The sequence below is a fragment of the Chiloscyllium punctatum genome, chromosome 9 (genome assembly GCF_047496795.1).
Source record: "Chiloscyllium punctatum isolate Juve2018m chromosome 9, sChiPun1.3, whole genome shotgun sequence".
In the NCBI taxonomy this organism is placed as follows: Eukaryota; Metazoa; Chordata; class Chondrichthyes; order Orectolobiformes; family Hemiscylliidae; genus Chiloscyllium; species Chiloscyllium punctatum.
The window spans coordinates 118548342-118563229 of record NC_092747.1 but is presented as its reverse complement, the minus strand read 5'-3'; positions in this window follow the sequence as shown (position 1 = coordinate 118563229).

Below are 14888 nucleotides of genomic sequence, written 5' to 3'. Positions count from 1 at the left end.
GCAGGAGAATCGACGTGTTGAGCATAAGCCCTTCATCAGGAATATGGGTTTGGGGGGGGGATGTGGAGAAGGGGGCTGAGAGATAAATAGGAGGGTGGGGGTGGGGCTTGGTGGAAGATAGCTGGGAAGGCAACAGATAGATGCAGGTGGGGGTGTTGGTGATAGGTCAGGGGGCAGGATGGAGCGAATAGGTGGGAAGGAAGATTGGATAGGTAGGATTATTGCACTTAGCTACAATTTTTTTCCAGCATTTTCTCCACCTTCTTGAGCTTTACCTACCTGTCTTGTCCTTGAATCTTCTCTGATCCATTATATGCTCTTGCCCACTGTGGTACCTTCTTGCACCACATTTTGGAACCCACTCTCTTAAATGTTTCACTTTGCCACCTTTCCTTATCTTCCACAGAACCCTTAAAATCTATCACTTAGACTGTTTCTCTTCATTAACATCTGCATCTGACCCTTCCCATTTTTGAAGCATTTTGGATGATAATGAGCTGATACAAATCTAGGTCACTATTAGAAGTGATTTAAATGATTAGCTTATCTTCAGTTCGTAATTCACTGACTCTGAAGTACGCCACTTGCATTTGTGATAAAGTTGTAGTCCATGCAAATTAATTCTTGTTTATGTAAAATCATATGTAATGCCCAGATATTCCTCATCAGTTCAGCCTCTGCAGTGAGCCAGAATAAGGATAAGATGTGGTTTCTTCAATATTTAATTAGCAAATGACCAATGTTTTAAGTATGAAAGCAAAACCAATTTATTTAGATTTAAATACGATATACATCTCTTATGTTTGCACAGCTTGATACTATACTGAAACATTTTATTTGTAATAATCTTGCCTAGCATCCAGGGCAGAATGTCAGCTGTTGTTCAGTGGCAGATCCCTATTCTCAGAATTAGATGACTGTGTGTTTGAATGCCATTCCAGGCTTTTGCACACAAAATGAAGGCTGGAACATGTGTGAAAAGCTCCATGATTTGAGTACAATGGAGGGTGACATTTTTGTAAAGAGAAGCAAAATCAAAACCCTGTTTGCTTATATCACAGAATGTTAAAGACTCCATGAACTTGAAAAATAAAATGGTCATCTCTGTTCATGTCCTGGCTAATATTTGTCCCTTAACCAATGTTGAGAAAACAGATGAAGTAGTTGTGACCTTATTTCTGTATACAAATTGGTTTCCGGCTCTCCAAGGATGATGATGCATCAAAGTTATTTCATTGGCTGCAAAACACTTCAGATAATTGTGAAGTCATGAAAGGTGTTAGACAGTTCATGTCCTGCTTTATTATTGCATATATTTGAGGGTCAAATCTGGACATACGTAAGGACTATGAAATGCTGGCTTTAAATTGGTTCATTTTATTTATTCTATCATAGGATGTCAGATGTGCTGGTATGGTTATGAGTTATTTCCTCTCTTTACTATCCCTTGAGAAGATGATGGTGAGCTAACTTCTTCAACGACCGTAGTCCTTGGGTATGGGGGCATGCTATCCTGTTAGTATAACCTTATGCTGTAAGGATGGGAGTTCAAGGATTTCAACCAAATAACGATGAAAGAACAATGCTAAAGTTCTAAATGAAGTTTATATGTGACTACAAGAGGAACTTGTATTAATATTTCTGTGTGATTTCCGAATTGATTATTCTGGTAGTAGAGGTCACAGATTTAGGAAGTGTTTTTGTTAATTCCAGATGACAAAAATTTCAGTTTAAGGAGAAACAAGCCTTATTTCTGGATAGCCGGCTAGAGATTCTGGGTGACACCAAAGGAGACTCCTAGCCTTCTTGTGGTTGCAATCCTCAATGAATCTCTGAACATTACATGCAAGCAGCATACTTGATATCTTTTTTGAGTGTGACTAATACAATCAGAGTGTCTGATTGCTATTATATTGTTTAAAAAAAGGTATTTCTCAATCTAATGATTTTTACCTTCCTGTGACAAATACCGAATAGTTCACATGAGCCTGTTACTGTATTATTCACAATCTTGTGTTAATAGTTAAGGAGGTAGAAAATTGAATCCAGTATTGTTCTCATTGTTGGTCATCACATACCCTTATTAATGAGTAAGGAAATATGTTAACAGGAACAGGAGGCGGTTAATAAGATCCATAACCAGGGCTGATAGTCTTACGCAAGGAACAAATTTGAGTTTTGCTCAAGGGCTGAGGGCAAAATACATACCTCTGGCTCCAGGCAATTCCTTCAGTTCTGAGAGATAACTAGACATCCACTGTACTTTCTGGTCTCAGCCTGCCAGAAGGCAGGCACACAGTCAAAAGCATAGTAAACCACGATATTAGAGATTTGATAACTGTTGAATTCCCATTGCTCTAAAACATTATGATACGCCATTATAATAGAACTTTTGCTGTTGAATTCCCAAAGCTTTATCACTTTCAAAGGAGTCTTAGTGAGTTGATGTATTGCATCTTGCAAGTGATACGATTTGGTGCTGTTGAAAAGAATGAAGATGTTAAATGCACTCATCCAGGTAAATGGAGAACATCCCATTACACTCTTGACTTATGCCTTGTAGATTAGAGACAGGCTTTGGGGAGGATTGAGATGATTTTCTTGAATTCTCAGCCACTGATGTTGTGATACTGATCCACTTAAGTTTCTGGCTAATATTGATCCTCAGTTGTTGATGGATTTAGCAGTGGTAGTCCCCTTGAATGTCAAATGGAGATGATTAGTTTCTATCTTGTTAGAGATGGACTTTGCCCTAGCGCCTGAGTAGAATGAATAGTACTTTCCATTTATTCTAAATGTTGTCCAGATGTCATGGTATGAAAGAACAGATTCCTTCTTTGTCTAAGGATTTGTAAATTTTCATAAAGTAACACCTGTATTTCTAACCTTATGCTGGTAATGAATGGTAGGTAAATTGATGAAGCAAAGTACATACATTAAATATCAGCAAAACTATGAGAAAATAATAATGAGCACATTTGCCCATGTAAAGAGAAGGTCTTACAATTTTCAGCATCAATTGATGGACAAACTTCCCATTGTTGATGAAATGGGCCTTAGAAGACTGTTATAGGCAGTTCAGAAAGCAACTAAGTTTCAGATGTGGAAATTCTTTTTAAGATTTGAGAAGGTCTCTGGAAAATTTAAGTAGAACAGTAAATGCCTGGAAATACTCAGCAGGTCAGTCAGCATCCTTCCAAAGGACAGAGTTAATGGCCTTCCCTCAGAACCAAACTGGTAAAACTAATCCATTGGATGTGTGGTTCTGTGAATGGCTCTCAAAATCCTCCCAGTAAATTCAATGCTAGAGTCACTGGTTATTAGTTCCTTGCCAACCAGTAAAATGCTCAAACTGCAACAGATGGTTTGCAAAGGATGCCTGACCACAATCCATTGGCAATGCACGAACAAGAGGCCTTAAATTTGGCTTCAGGCCTCATCTAATTGATCTGAGTGAGGTTGCATTTCCTGGCACACTTGCACAGGCAGCTTACCCTTCTGCGATAATGGGCTGGAATTCAACCTGAAGGATTGTGCGGTTTTGGGTGCAAGTGGATGGTTAAAACCAGCAGAATTGTCAGACTATCTGAAGAGCTACACCAATCTGCTAACTTACAGCCTTCATTGTAGCATTGTTAGGCTGCTTAAGAGCAACTCATTTGGGAAAGACGAGCTGCCACTTAACTTACATTAATTGGTCAATAAGTAAGATGCTGTACATACTTCCAGCGTTAAGCTAGAGTCTATGGGGCTTTTGGAGTTTTCTGGAGCTTACCATTAAAAACACAGTAAGAACAGGCCTGTGGAGGCTAAAGTGTGTGATGAAAAAATACAAATAAGTGTTTTACACTCACACCTGCTGTAGCCGCGTCAAGATTTGCTCATTATACATGCACTGTACATTGAACATTTCCACAAGACTGAATTTGGAGTTTGCTTTACACACATTGTAAACCTCTTCAAACTTTGGAAGTTTTTTCAACACACTTAAAACACTTCAGATGTGTAACTACACTTTGGATATTGGAAGTCTCATATACATTTTGGAACTCTGAAGTATCAGAACAGCATGATTGCTGTTGTTACCTTAGACTGGATAGTAGGTAGGTAACCCAGCAGTAACAGCAAGAGCACCACGAGCAACAACATGGCAATACAAACAACAGAAGTAGAAAAACAGCCTCAGGAACAGCAGAATGAGAAACAGTCAGCTGCTCTCAACTCCATAGCATCAGAGGAGGCAGAGGAACTGCAGAGAGCTACAACCTGAAGGTTTCAGAAACCTGTCATACAGGGAATATAGAAAAAGGACAAGCTTCCTCATTATCGCTGAGTACCCATACAACTTGCATTTACATAGCACCTTTAACACAAAGAAGCACCCCACAATGTTAAATATAGGGGGACTTCTCATATTTGCAGTTCAAATGTGTGGTGATTAAGCTTCAAGGCATCAACTCTGTTGTGGTAATTTATCTTCCCCAACTGATTCCCTTTCTCCCTAAATAATTGCACAAATAAGATGTTGAGTACTTTTCTCAGGAAATATTGTGTCACGTAACTCACAAAGTTCTCATGACTGAAGCCATGTCACGACAAGATTTCCTCCCTCCTTCTCTAGAACTAGTAATTGAGCCCATGATATTGCACCATGCCAGTCTCAACAGAAGTTGCCACCCAGGATGGAGTACTCTCTGCTTTCTGGAGGAACAAACAGCAATGTAGGAAGATCAATGTCTTTCTGAACTCTGCTTAAGTAGGTTCCAACTTTAAAACTTCTCCATCTCACCTTAAAACTTGTATTTAACATTTGTGACAATACTGTAAGTGTAAGGGGTGTATTTTGTCTTTTTTTTAAGAAGAGAGGTTGAGACAGAATTGCCGAAAGGTCTGCTTTAAACCAGTAAAATAAATAGCTTGTTAGGACAGTTTTTTTTAAATTAGAGCAATAGAAGCAGCCTGAATGGGTGGAGTCAAGCTCCCACAGAACAAGGATTTTTAGCTTTAACTTTTAGTAGCTGTTGGGATTGTGAAAGCTGCTACATCTCACTCTTTCTCTCTTGACATCGAAAAGCTGGGGTTCTGTTCCTTTTCCTGGAATTGTATATGAGACAATCTATTTTTACTGAATTTGCCCTTGACAAGGATGTCTTTATGGGATATTACTATATTGAAGCAGTTAATGTGTAGTTTCTTATTATGTAAAGTATTTTGATAGAGTTATAGTTAAACCAATTCTTCTGCTTTTATTTTGTCCATATTTTAAAGGCTACAAATAAAGTGTGTTTTGCTTCAAGCCTAGTAGTTTGACCAATCAAATTGCATCCGGAAGACAATGCCTGGCACCTGCCTTTCAAATAAGAAAAAGTTAGTGTCTAGGCTGTCTCCTTGACATGTTTTGAGAGGGTTTAGTCTGGTCTCTAAAATGTTTCTACCCTGGGAAAAATACTCCATGACTCTTAGAATTCTATAAACCTTTATTAGGTCACACGCTAACAAAAATATTCCAAGTTTGACCAACCTCTCCTTATAGCAAATATACTTGAATCCAGGCAACATCCTAGTAAGCCTCTTTGGCACTGTCCCCAAAGCCTCCACATCCTTTCTACAGTGTGACAACTGCACACAATATTCTAAATATAGCCTAACTGAAGTTTTATACAGCTGCAACATGACTTGTCAAACTTTGTACTCAATGCCCTGTCCTATGAAGGCAAGTATGCCATATGCCTTCTTTACCACCTTATCTATTTGTTTTGCTCTTTCCAGGGAGCTATAGACTTGCACCCTATATTCCCCCTCTACATCAATGTTCCTAAGGTTCCTGCCATTTGATGTGTCCTTTACTCTTGCATTTTACCTCCAAAAATGCATCACCTCACACTTGCCTTGATTAACCTCTAACTGCCACTTCTCCACCAAACTTTCCAACTAATCTATCTCATTGAGTATCCTTTGATAATCTTTCTCACTATCCACAAACTCCACTAACTTTCATATCGGCTGCAAACTTACGATCAGACTACATACATTTTCATTCAAATCCTTTATATATATTACAAACATCAGAGCTCTAATTACTGATCCTTGCAAAATACCACTGGTCGCAAAACACCACTGGTCACAGACCACCAGTCAAAAAATCTCCCTTCCACAATTACCTTCTGTCTTACATGACCAAGCCAATTTGTATAAAACTTACCAACTCACAATAGATCCCATGTGACGTGTTCTTCTGTATCATGAGGGATCTTGTCAGATGCTTCAGGGAAGTCCATATAGATAGCATCCACTGTCCTACCCTCATCAATCATCTTTGTCACTTTCTTAAGAAACTCAATCAAACTTTTGTTGATCCTCCTAAAGATTTCTGCCCTTGGCTGCTCCTTTAATCCTTGTGCTTCCCGCAGCTTCTGCACACAGCTGGTGTTGGCAGCATTATTTCTCAGGTCACATGATTTAGACATCCTGCCCCTCTTCAAGATTTATTGTTTTTCAAAAGGAAGTGACACACCTGAAATCATGGAAAGTGTTCCTTGCATTAGTGATGCTGTGGAGGGTCAGGTGACTGAATCCGCCTCTAGGATAGAGCTGTATTGTAATAATATCCTCAAAACAAGCAAATTAAAAAGGACTGGAGCACGTCTTAGAAGTAAATGCTCATAACTCTGTGCCCCAGACATGCCAGAAAAGAAGGATGAAATACAATGGGGTTAAGTTATGTGAAGAAGTTATATAAATTAGCCTGTTTTCTGCAGAATTTATAAGCTTAAGGTGTGATCTGAAGGAAATCTTCATGATATTAACAACAAACGATGGTGTAGATAAGCTATTTTGACTGGTCAGAGATTTTGGGAACTAGGGAACATGGTCTGATAATTAGGGCCAGTGCATTCAGGAGACATGTTTGGAACTCACTTCCACAAAAGGCAATGGATGCAGGAGCATTTGCTAATTTAAAATCTAAAATAGATATGTTTTTGTTCAACAAAGATATGAAGGGTTATGGGCCAAAGGTTGACATTTGGAGTTAGGCCACAAGTCAGCCATTGTCTCAGTGAATGGTGGAACAGGATTGAGGGGCTGAATAGCCTATTCCTGTTTCTGTTTCCTCTTCTCCTCCTCCTCCTTGCCCAATTTGCTCCCTCTTCTTCTTTACTTTGAGACATATGAAGATGCTACCAGGAGGAAAAGGAAGACAGAGCTATCTCATATGAGTGATGAGGATGGACCTGCACTTGATTTACACTCACAGGCTCAGATACCTCACTGTGGAGGGTGGCACAGTGTCATGGCCAGTACACAGACTGAGTTAACAAAGATGAGTAGACTGAAGCCATCTCAGAGGTAAGGGATTGCTTATGCAATAGCTCTCAGGATAACTGAATCACAGACAAGGGGAGTCAGATTTCATAGAATCCCTACAACATCCCTTCAGCCCTACAAGTCCACACCGACCTTCAGAAGAGATCCTATCCAAACCTATTCTGCTTTACTCTACATTTACCCTAACCTACACATCCCTGAACACTATGGGAAATTTAGTATGGCCAATCTACCCAACTTGCACATCTTTGGATTGTGGAAGGAAACCAGAGCACCCAGAGGAAATCCACACAGACACTGAGAGAATGTGCAAACTCCACACAGATAGTTGCCCAAGGCTGGAATCAAACCCTGAGTCACTGTGCTGCCCAGTGAGAAGTATACCTCAGTGGGGTGGCTGGCAGGAAAACATTGATTAACACTCCCAGTGAGACTCCTGGGTCATAGGCTGTCTGCCAATGTCATTGTGTAAGAGCTAAGAGCGGTCTGCCTTCAATTTGACAGTGGCCATCATCCAGAGATTGGAGCTCATTCTTTCCACCATGGGGTGATAGCCAACTTCACAAGAACTTTGGTGGACCCAGTCACGATGAAGTTCTGTCGGCTTCTGTACAGCTTCCACAACTGCGCAAGTGGAATCCTGTTGACAGCTCAGTGCTTCGGTGGAAGATCGGAGAGCAGTTCAGATCCATAGCTGTTGTGCAGACTCAGATTGTTGCCATCCGCTATGCATGGACCTCGTGACTCAACAGGACACCCATATGCCCTGTGCATTCCGCCCTCAGTTCAATGGCATTTCTATGTACTTTGCTAATACTCTGTCCATGCTCACAGCTGATTTTCAGTTTCTCTATGCTACATGGAGCAACAGATGATGGCCAAGGCAATCTTACTGCAAGAATTTTAGGGATTGACGTCACTTAATTTGTGATGTTATCTCTTAGTATGGAGTCATGCTCAAGTGCAGACTGGAAAATGAAACACTAAGATCACTGCATGTGTTTTGCAGCCTCTCTTGCCATTGATTTTAAGAGCTGGAAAATTGAGCTTTACAAATTAAATCTCATACATAAGTAGCATTAATGAAAAAATACCCTCAGTGTAGTGAATTCAAAGGGATTTATTTTACTTCTCATTAAACTAAAGACAGAGAAGAAAAAAATGATCAATCTTTTATTGATATAATGCCTGATTGCATCTCTCAGCAATGTCTCAAAATGGTTCTGTAAAGAACTACTGTTATGTCACTGAATTCATAGTCATTCCATGTGTAGTAATATCCCACATATAGTAATGAGATGGTAACCAGTTCATCTGCCTTAACTGTACTAATCCTTGAGGGCAGCATTGTGGCTCAGTGGTTAGCACTGCTGCCTCACAGCACAACATGTCCTGGGTTCAATTCCACCAGCGGGTGACTATCTGTGTGGAGCTTGCACAATCTCTCCGTGACTGCGTGGGTTTCTTCCGGTGCTCCGGTTTCCTCCCTAAGATGTGCAGGTCAGGTGAAATGGCCGTAGTATTAGGTGCATTAGTCAGAGGGAAATGGGTCTGGGTGGGTTGCTCTTCAGAGGGTCGGTATGGACTTGTTGGGCCGAGGGGCCTGTTTCCACACTGTAGAGAATCTCATCTAAATTCTAAAGCTAGTTTCTATGTTTAGGATAAATTCTTGCTCATCTTCAGATAATGTCATGGCATGTTATATATCCAACATTAGTTTGGTTAAATCATCCAAAGTACAATGTATTTCAAAAACAAAAAGTTTTTATGGACAAAAATAGAGAAACTGACCACATCTTGTAATATACGTAATGTATGAGAGAGACAGACTTAACATTTTGAGTTACTGGTATTGAGGGATTGTCGTATGAGCCAAAGCTAAACAGATTGGGACTCTACTTACTGGAGTTTAGCAGAATGACAAGTGATTGATTTAAGTGTATCGGATTCTTAAGGGGCTTGACAAGGATAAATGCTGAGAGGATGTCACTCCTCATGGGACAGTCTAGGACCAGACGGTATAGTTGCAGAATAAAGAGACACCAATGTAAGACTGAGATGAGGAGGAATTTCTTCACTTTGAAATTCCTTGCCACAGAGAACAATGGGGGTAGAGTCATTGTGTATATTGATGGCTGAGATAGACAAATTAGGAATATAGGGTTATAAGAGAAACACAGGAAAGTGAATGAGAGGAATATCAGACCAGCCATGATCCTATTGAATGGTGGAACAGGCTCAAGGAACTTCTTCTTGTTCTAATTTCTTATGTTCTAATCACAACTGATGTACCCAGGATTTGACGATAAGTTTTATCCTCGTTTGGATCATGAATTGTTTATTCCTTTGTTTGCTGTTTATTTTCAATTCTCTGTAGCTTGCAGCTGAACAATAATTAAAAGCTTCATTGCCTTCTGCTTCCCTCAAGTCATGATGTTTTCATTCTATTTATCATTGTAACAGTTTGGTTACCAGGACATACACCCTTCTTCTATACATGCATTGAACCAGGAGCATTGCCTATTAATCTGTTTAGGCTAATTGAGTGAATAATTAATAATGATTGGCAGTTCAGAAGGACAATCATTGAATTGATCTGCTCGAGCTACTCATGCTTTGTTGAAAAGCATGTGCTGAGCGATAGCATTCAAAAGAACTAATCATTTATCCAATTATCTGGTCTGCTACTTCTATTAGTTGAATTATTAAGTAACAAAAATATAATGCAGTCATAGGCAAGTACAAAGGAATGGATGGCTCATCAATTTGACCTTAGTAATTACTGGCATTGGTGAAAATTCATTAAACCAACTAACCACTTCAACCTACAGAACTGCTATTCTCAAACAATCAAATGACCTGTCTGACATATCATGAAAATGATAAGTGATTGTACAAATTACAATTAAGAGGCTTTGGTGCAGAAGAAGGATATCTTGTTTAGATTTTATGTTTCTTTAGCTTAGAAACTAACCAAACACATGCAGGAACTAAATTGAAAATTCCAGGAAGTAATTAAGAGTTTCCCTTGTTAAACCATGCAGATTAGTTTCAACAGCATAGTTTTCCAGCTCAAGACAGACATACCTCTTTATGATGTCTTTACTTGGCAGACTAGATAGTAGCATCCATTTAGACAAAATACTGTGGAAATCTGAAATATAAACAAAACTTCCTGGAGATACTAAACATTCAAATTCTAGTTGTCTTATTGGAGAAAGGATATTATTAAACTAGAAAAAGTTCAAAAATGCTTCCTGGACCAGAAGGTCTGTGCTATAAGGAGAGGTTGGATAGTCTAGGACTTTTTTCCGTGGAGTGTAGGAAGTTGAGCAATGACATTATTAAGATATATAAAATCATGAAGGACATAGTTAAGGTAGTTATCGGACAGCTTTTGCCCATGGTAGGGGAATCTAAAGCTGGAGGCCATAGGTTTAGGGTGAGAGGGAGAGATATAAAAGGGTTCAAAGAGGCAATTTTTTCACACAGAGGATGATGAGTGTGTGGAATTGACTGCCCGAGATAGTGGTGGAAGCGAATACAATTTTGTCATTTAAGAAACATTTAGACAGATACATGGATGGGATAGGTGTGGAGGGATATGAACCAAATGTAGGCAAATGGGACTAGTTTAAATTGTGAAAAATGGGCAGCATGGACAAGTTGGGCTGAAGGGCCATAATTCCATGCTGTTCACATCTATGACTCGAACACGTTGGGTATCAGCTATGATAATGACTGTGACAATGGGGCAACTGTAGCCTATAGAAATAAGCAGATTGAAGTTGGGTGCAATGTGAAAATGTTAACAGTTTCACACAATCTTTAGGAAACTAAATTGATTAAAGGAAACACGGAATATCTGAGGAAAAACCTAATACAGCGGTGGTCCAGAAACAGCAGGATGTTTCTGGACCACACCCTACCAAGATTACTTGCCCAAGCATTAAACCAGCCCACAATAGAACACCCTTGTATTAAGACTCATTTGGGATTGGATCCTATCCCAAATTCCAATACACGATAATAGTTCCTCATCTGTTCTTACAACTCTGATCCCTACCTTCTAGATTATTCCTTTCTGAAATGGAAGCTAAACTTGTCAATCAGGCTGGTATCCAGGCAGGGATCCTGTTTATAAAGAAGATACATACCCTACAGTTACAGCTCCATGGTATGTGCAGGGAAACCTGCGCAGCAAAAATTCTGCCCCCTTGCTTATTCTGCTTAGCAATAGGGACCTGAAATAACTCCACAGAGGCCAGTATCCTGTCACTAAGTCACTCTTTATTTATACATGGAGAGTCCTTGACACTGATCCAGCTCCCTCAGAGCCAGCTCTGAGTGAACAGAACCTCTGACACTTCTGTTTATATCTGTCAGCCTGGGCTCTCTAATTGGACCAAGTCAACAGCACCAATCAGGGAACTCTTATTCTATGGGGCCCACCTGGTTGACCTCGTTACAATCAATACAGGACCAATTTTTCATTTCAGTGATTTTGCATCTAAACTGAAAAACGTTGGAGGTATAAAACTTCTTAAGTAAATGTTTGGTAACCATGAGGACAGCCTCAACCAGGATCACATTCCAGGTGACCCCTCTACAGTATACACACACAATCATGCAGGCCCTCCGTGATACACACACCGCTACACACACTTGCGCACATGCACATACACGCGCATGCACACACACGTACACACACACTCATACTCACGTGCACACCCTTTCACATGCATATCCTCATGCGTACACACATTCACACACTCTCTGCCTCTATCCTACACACACACAGACACACACACCCACACACACACACTCACACATACACACACTCTGTTCCCCTCACGTGCACACACACACATCTCAGTCTATGAGGTGAATTTGCATTTGCAGATACATTCTATTTTGTTCACAAAGCACACAATCTGTAGGCAGTCAATCCAAGTGACATTTTATAAATTTCTACTTTGGATATAGAACTGGTCTAACTCGGGTTTTGCATACACAACCTCACACATTTAAAGCATCATCTCAGCTGAGATGTCACTTTTTTTGTAAAACTTTAAATTATCTCAGGAATGTGGCTTGAAAGAAGTTCTGGGATTTACATATTAATGAATTGAAACCTGTAATCAGTTTTAAGTGATTAAAGACTTAACAGCAATCTAGTTTTATTCAATGTACTGCATCAGTTGCATGACACTTTGATATTTTGTTATAAATTCTGTGTCCTATGATCCTGCCCCAATAGCTACTGACGAAGGAGCAGTGCTCTGAAAGCTAGTACTTCCAATTAAACCTGTTGGACTATAACCTGGTGTTGTGTGATTTTTAACTTTGTCGACCTCAGACCAACACTGGCATTTTCACATCATTCTTAAATAAACGTAGAAGTAGGGAAAAGCAGTCTAGAGGAGGAAAAACAAAAGGGAGGATCTCTGATTACATGGAAATTAGGAGTGATTAAGTGACAGAGGAGATGGTAGTATGAATGGGAATGAAACAATAAGGAAACAATAGATAAATCATAAGGTGCTAAACATGGAAATATTGCAATCAAGGCATGCAACATCTTGCCGTAAAACAAGGAGCAGTGTTACAACTGTGAGTTTATAGGATTATTGCAAACTTGATTCTATATTCACTTTGATCATCCCAAGTCATTTATAACTACATTGTAAATAATTGTGGCTCCAGACCCAGGGTGAAAGGAAAGGCTGGTAGGTATAGGGAATGCTGGATGACGAAAGAAATTGAGGGTTTGGTTAAGAAAACGAAGGAACCAATGAATCCTTAGAAGAGTATAAAGGCCTTAGGAGTATACTTCAGAGGGAATTCAGGAGGGCAAAAAGGGGACATGAAATAGCTTTGATAAATAGAGTTAAGGAGAATCTAAAGGGCTTTTATGAATACATTAAGATCAAAAGGGTAACTAGGGATAGAATAGGGCCCCTCAAAGATCAGCAAGGTGACTTTTGTGTGGAGCCACAGAACATGGAGGAAGATACTAAACGAGTATTTTGCATCAGTATTTACTGTGGAAAAAGACACAGAAGGTATAGAATGTCAGGAAATAGAAAGCTTGATCTTGAAAAATGTCCATATACAGAGTAGGAAATGCTGGATGTCTTAAATGCATAAAAGTGGATAAATTCCCAGTACGTGATCAGGTGTACCCTAGAACACTTTGGGAAGCTAGGGAAGTGATTGCTGGGCTTCTTGCTGAGATATTTGTGTCATCAATAGTCACAGGTGAGGTGCTGGAAGACTGGATGATAGCTAATGTGGTGCCACTGCTTATGAAGGGTGGTAAGGACAAGCCAGGGAACTATAGACCAGTGAGCCTGATGTTGGTGGTGAGCAAGTTATTGGAGGGAATCCTAATGGACAGAATGTACATGTATTGGGAAAAACAAGGACTGATTAGGAATAGTCAACATGGCTTTGTGCATGGGAAATCATGTCTCCCAAACTTGATTGAGTTTTTTGAAGAAGTAACAAAGAGGATTGATGAGAGCAGATTGGTGGATGTGATGTATATGGACTTCAGTAAGGCGTTCAACAATGTTCCCCATGGGAGGCTGGTGAGCGAAGTTAGATAGCATGGAATACAGACAGAACTAGCCAGGTGGATACAGAACTGGCTCGAATGTAGAAGATAGAAGCTGGTGGTGGAGCATTGTTTTTCAGACTGGAGGCCTGTGACCAGTGGAGTGTCACAAGGATCGGTGCTCGGTCCCTACTTTTCATCATTTATATAAACAGCTTGGATGTGAACATAGGAGGTATAGTTAGTAAGTTTGCAGATGACACCAAAATTGGAGGTGTAGTGGACAGCAAAGAAGGTTACCTCAGATTACAACATGTTCTTGATCAGATGGGCCAATGGGCTGAGAAATGGCAGATAGAATTTAATTCAGATAAATGTGAGGTGCTGCATTTTGGGAAAGCAAATCTTAACAGAATGGTAAGGTCCTAGAGAGTGTTGCTGAACAAAGAGACCTTGAGTGCAAGTTCATAGCTCCTTGAAAATAGAGTCACAGGTAGATAGGATAGTGAAGAAGGCATTTGGTATGCTTTCCTTTGTTGGTCAGAGTATTGAGTACAGGAGTTGGGAGGTCATGTTGTGGCTGTACAGGACATTGGTTAGGCCACTTTTAGAATATTGCATGCAGTTCTTGTCCCCTTTCTTTGAGAACAATACTGTGAAATGTGAAATGTGAAATGTGAAAGGGTTCAGAAAAGATTTGCAAGGATGGTGCCAGGGTTGGAAGATTTGAGATATAGGCAGAGATTGAATAGGCTAGGGCTGTTTTCCTCGAGTGTAGGAGGCTGAGGGGTGACATCATAGAGGTTTATAAAATAATGAAGGGCATGGATAAGATAAATAGACAAAGTCTTTTCCCTGGGGGGAGTTCAGAACTAGAGGGCATAGGTTTAAGGAAAGGGGAAAGTTGTAAAAGAGACCTAAGGGGCAACTTTTTCACGCAGAGGGTGGTACGTGCATGGAATGTGTTGCCAGAGGAAATGGTGGAGGCTAGTATGTTTGCAGC